Consider the following 5,615-nt stretch of genomic DNA (forward strand, 5'->3'; position numbering starts at 1 on the left):
GGGGGGAAGAGATATCTCACTGGTGCACAGCACAGCTCCATCAGTTGTACCAATGGCAGGTATGTAGACAAGCCTTCAGCATTTTTAGTATTATGCTGTCTAGAGGTGATCAAGGTTAAATTGCCTTGTGGTAATGAAATTCCCAAGCCCTGTCTCCAAACGCTCCCACTGCTGTTCTCACAAATGCCAGCGTAACAGTGGGAGATTTGCTGAGCCAGGATGTGTGTCAGCCTCACTGGAGTTCTAATCATTCAAAGTGCAGAGAACAGGCTATGTCTGGGGAAAAGAACTCCATTAGCGGAGGGAAGTTCTGGTGACTGGTGCTTTGCAGGAACCCTGGAGGACTTCATAAGCCACATAGGAGGCAGATGAATCAAACACAATGAAAGCTTGAAGCGCATGACAGTGGGGTTTGATCAGTATTACAATAGTACTGAAATCAGAGTGCCATTCTGCTAAGCACTGTAAAACACATGGTGACAGCCAATCCCTGCTTTGAAGACCAAGAACACTGGTTACATTTCAACAGCTGGAGAATCAACATCATGAGGGATAGTGCACTCAGCTCAACTCCAACCCCTTGTTCCCAGAAGCGGTATGGCCCAAAACTAGTGTAGTCTCATTCCAGTCAAGTGCAGACACTGCTCCATGATACAACATGGTTGGGTCTACACTATGACCAACAGCCGTGCATGACAAAGGGTGTCAAACATGACCAAGCCCATCTCTCCTTCAGTTGGCCTTGAATGTAGCGATCTCGCTTTTTGACCAGGTCTCTAGCAAAACTGAAGGAGCTGAACTCTTTGGAACCTGTCCATGCCCCAGTGAGACAACAACTGAGGGAGGCAGGGGCTGTATTTTACAACCCAGGCTCATTGTCATAGCACAGAGACAACATTTAAGACCTGGCTGGCTCCAGACAGTTACTGTGGTGCGCACCAAGACTCAGCCCAACAGCCAACACAGCATCTGGGTCGTGGGGACAAAGCAGAACCTGTCTCACAAGCAAGGTTATATTTCCCAAGGTCCAAACTCTCTCCAAATACCATTTGACAAACATAAAGGAGATATACAATCAAACACAATACATGGTTTAAGTGCTGTAAGAGATCATCCAGGCAAGAAGTGTGTGAGCACCCAGGGCATGGAGCAACCATTAAAATCCACACAGCAGATGACCTTATTTGTGTACGTTAGGCTCTCTGCACCTCACTTGTTAACATGCCATCCCTCCCTTCCCCTAGCAAGAGGCTCTAATGGGTCTTACTGACCTTCCTCCCAGGGTAAATACGGGACATTCTAGGAAAAGCCCAACATGGAGAGCATGTCCCCAGACTGGTACAGAAGGGTAACCGTACCCTAGCAACACCATCACTGTCCTACAGGAAGGACTACATAGCTACTTTCCAAGAGTCAAAGGACAACATCTTTTCCGTATCCAGGCAGAATTCATCTGAAAGTGCTGAGATCCTACAACTCCACTTGAAGTCAATGTGAGTTGCAGATGCTCAGCATCTCTAGAATCAGGCTCTTATTCGAACTGTGACAAATGCACAAGTTTGTTCTACTGCCTTGTATCCGTCTGTTCCAAGATGACCAAGAAAAGGCGGAACAACTGACGTGCAAAGAAGGGCTGTGGGCACATCCAGCCCATCCACTGCACCAACTGTGCCCGCTGCGTCCCCAAGGACAAGGCCATCAAGAAGTTAGTCATCCGGAACATCATGGAGGCCGCCACGGTCCGGGACATCTCCGAAGCCAGTGTCTTCGATTCGTACATGCTGCCCAAGCTGTATGTGAAGCTGCATTACTGCGTCAGCTGCACCATCCACAGCAAGGTAGTGAGAAACCGTTCCCGGGAGGCCCGGAAGGACCATAACCCTCCGCCCAGGTTCAGGCCTGCGGTCGCTGCCCTGAGACCTCCCCCCAAGCCCATGTAAGGAGATGGTGCTGGAGATGTGCATCTTGAGACATTACATCTGGAGGGAGGGAAAAAAAATCTTCCTTTCTCCAGGAACAGGAAGTGATTGGTGCTGGAGTTCCCTAGCAAAGAAACATTGCTATTGATTAACCTTGTCCTCCCCCTTTAAGTACAAACTGTGTTTGGCTTTCTCCCTCTGTACCCCAGCTGATAATTTCAAGGTGGTGTATAACAGGTAGCACGGAGAGGGAAAGGAGGAGAGGAGAAATGTGCAGGTAAAAATGTTAACACAATGAACAGTCTGTCAATTACAAGCAACACATATTTATGGGTTATATCTAAAGGAGGCAGAGTGGGCCAGTAGATGAAGACCCAGCCTGGGAGCCAGGAAAGCTGGGTGCTATTCCCATTTCTTCTGTTAACTCGCTCAGTAGCCACGGGAAGTCACCAAAGCTCAGTTTCTTCATCTGTGAAGAGGGGGCAACGACGCCTACTCACCTTTCTACCGTGCGTGGAGAGCTACAGATGTGCCATTACGAGATTTATCAAAAACAGACAAACGTACAATTTCCTTACGCCTCTCTCCTGTGGGCCCAGGCTTCAGAAACAGCTGACTATGTTTTGTGGTTCTTCCTTTCTAGGTACAGACATCACCATGACATGCACATGCAAAAATTTATTTTGGAACAAGCAACACTCTTGAGAAGGCACATATGTCCTTTATATTATTTGGACGCAGCCAACAAGCATGAGCTCCCAAACTTGGGCTCACCCACATCCTCCCTGACCAGCCTTGATCATGACATAAGCTTAACCCTCACCTTCCTGAAGCAAAGACTAGGGGGGGGAAGCTGCTTTCCAAGCCCCCACTTCATTCCAGGCCTCCTTATTCCATCCATACAACATTCCAGAATCATCTGCACAGCCAATGGCAGGGAAGAGGAGCTGGTGATGATGACAGAATGCAATGCAAAGAGCTCCTTCAGGAACTGAAAGCATAACCTCAGGGCATGTCTATACCATGGGCACTACAGTGGCACAGCTGCAGCTATGTCACTGTAGCGCTGTAGTGTAGATGCTTCTTACATTGATGGAAGGGGGTTTTCTGTCACTGTAAGTAACCCAGCTCATCAAGCAGCAGTAACTAGGTCAACAGAGGAATTCTTCTGTCGAGGTAGCTGCATTTATACTAGGGGTTAACATAATTTGTTGGGAAATAGTCAAGATGGTTTTTGTAAAGGGAAATCATGCCTCACCAATCTACTAGAATTCTTTGAGGGGGTCAATAAGCATGCGGACAAAGGAGATCCAGTGGATATAGTGTATTTAGATTTTCAGAAAGCCTTTGACAAGTGGGGGGGAATAGCTCAGTGGTTTGAGCATTGGCCTGCTAAACCCAGGGTTGTGAGTTCAATCCTTGAGGGGGCCACTTAGGGATCGGGGGCAAAATCAGTACTTGGTCCTGCTAGTGAAGGCAGGGGGCTGGATTCGATGACCTTTCGGGGTCCCTTCCAGTTCTAGGAGATAGGATATCTCCATATATCAGTACTTGGTCCCTCACCAAAAGCTCTTAAGCAAAATAAGCTGTCATGGGATAAGATGGAAGTTCCTCTCATGGATTGGTAACTGGCTAAAAGATAGGAAACAAAGGGTAGGAATAAATGGTCCATTTTCAGAATGGAGAGAGGTAAAAAGTGGTGTCCCCCAGGGATCTGTCCTGGGCCCAGTCCTATTTAACATATTCATAAACAATCTGGAAAAAAGGGGTAAACAGTGAGGTGGCAAAATTTGCAGATGATACAAAACTACTCAAATTAGTTAAGTCTCAGGCAGACTGCGAAGAGCTACAGAAGGATCTCACAAAACTGGGTGACTGGGCAACAAAATGGCAGATTAAATTTAATGTTGATAAATGCAAAGTAATGCACATTGAAAAACATAATCCTAACTATACATATACAATGATGGGGTCTAAATTTGCTGTTACCCCTCAAGAAAGAGATCTTGGAGTCATTGTGGATAGTTCTCTGAAAACATCCACTCAATATGCAGCGGCAATCAAAAAAGCAAACAGAATGTTGGGAATCATCAGGAAAGGGATAGATAATAAGACAGAAAATATCATATTGCCTCTATATAAATCCATGGTACACCCACACCTTGAATACTGCGTGCAGATGTGGTTGCCCCATCTCAAAAGATACATTGGAATTGGAAAATGTTCAGAAAAGGGCAACAAAAATTAATAGGGGTATAGAACAGCTTCCATATGAGGACAGATTAATAAGACTGGGACTTTTCAGTTTGGAAAAGAGGCGACTAAGGGGGGGGAAAATATGATAGAGGTCTATAAAACCATGAGTGGTATAGAGAAAGTATGAGAAGGAGTAAATAAAACTTCCTTATTTAAGACAAGAACAAGGGACCACCAAATGAAATTAACGCTGTCAGGTTTAAAACAAACACAAGAAAGTATTTTTTTCACGCAACACACTGTCAACCTCTGGAACTCCTTGCCAGAGGGTGTTGTGAAGGCCAATACTATAACGGGGTTCAATAGGGAGCTAGATAGATTCATGGAAGATAGGTCCATCAATGGTTATTAGCCAGGATGGGTAGGAATGGTGTCCCTAGCCTCTGTTTGCCAGAAGCTGGGATTGGGTGACAGGGCATGGATCACTTGATGATAACCTGTCTGCTCATTCCCTTTGGGGCACCTGCCATTGGCCACTGTCAGAGGACAGGATACTGGGCTTGATGGACCTTTGGTCTGACCCAGTATGGCCGTTCTTATGTTAGATTGGCTTAACTATGGCACTCAGGGGTGTGAGTTTTTCACAGCCCTGAGCAACGTCGCTAGATCGATCTAAATTTTACGTGCAGACCCAGGCTCAGTGTCGCTCCGGATGCTTGCCAGGAACAAGAGTTCAGGATTGTCTCAAACAAGCTCTCTTCTGTTGCAAGACACAATGCCACCCACAGAGCCACTAGAGACCAACCCCAACGTCCAACTTGCTTTCTAAAATACCGTGAATAGGGAAGTCAGCGTGGGCTGCTGCAGGATCAAGGCTTTGTCTCAGGATTTAAGAGGAGTCCTGTCCCCAAATAAACCCCCACCGGCACTTAGCTGGACTTCAATCATTGAAAGAAGCATTACATTTCTAAGCATTTAACTTTCCAAGGTCTGGCCTACATGCAATTTTTGTACCAATTTACAAATATTAGTTTAGAAATAGCTCTAATTCAAAAGATTAAACTCCCCCCTTTCCCAGGGTGGACACAGCTATACCAGTATAAACGTGCTTATCCTGGTATAGCTTATTCCCGTCCATTTAAGCACCTTTATACACTGGTTTAACTGCAGCCACACTAAGGATTTCACTAATTTAACTATATTGGTTTCTAAACAGATACACATACACTGGTATAAGAACTGTGTAGACAGGGCCAGCTCCAGGCACCAGCTGACCAAGCACATGCTTGGGGCGGCACCTTGTAAGGGGCGGCCAATCTTGGAGTGGCGGGGCGGCGCTTGGGGTTTTTTGTTTGTTTTGTTTCGGCGGGGCTGCACTCGGGGGTTTTTTTTGGGGGGGGGGGGTGGGGGGGGGGGGGTCGGGGGGGGGGTGTTTTTGGTTCGGTGGGGGGGGGCTGGGGTTTTTGTTTTGTTTTTGATTCGGCGGGGTGGCGTTGGGGG

General features: G+C 46.7%; 1 protein-coding gene and 1 pseudogene across 1 annotated transcript in view; one reads left to right on the forward strand and one right to left on the reverse strand.

Annotated features, from left to right (window-relative positions):
• The window catches only part of MAPKBP1 (mitogen-activated protein kinase binding protein 1), a 132,112-nt gene that overhangs the window by 117,575 nt on the left and 8,922 nt on the right, over window positions 1–5,615 (reverse strand). The window lies entirely within an intron of this gene.
• On the forward strand, window positions 1,593–1,940 carry LOC112122737 (annotated as a pseudogene).

Source organism: Terrapene carolina, unplaced genomic scaffold (assembly GCF_002925995.2).
Source record: "Terrapene carolina triunguis isolate 2854851 unplaced genomic scaffold, T_m_triunguis-2.0 Scaffold96, whole genome shotgun sequence".
Classification (NCBI taxonomy): domain Eukaryota; kingdom Metazoa; phylum Chordata; order Testudines; family Emydidae; genus Terrapene; species Terrapene triunguis.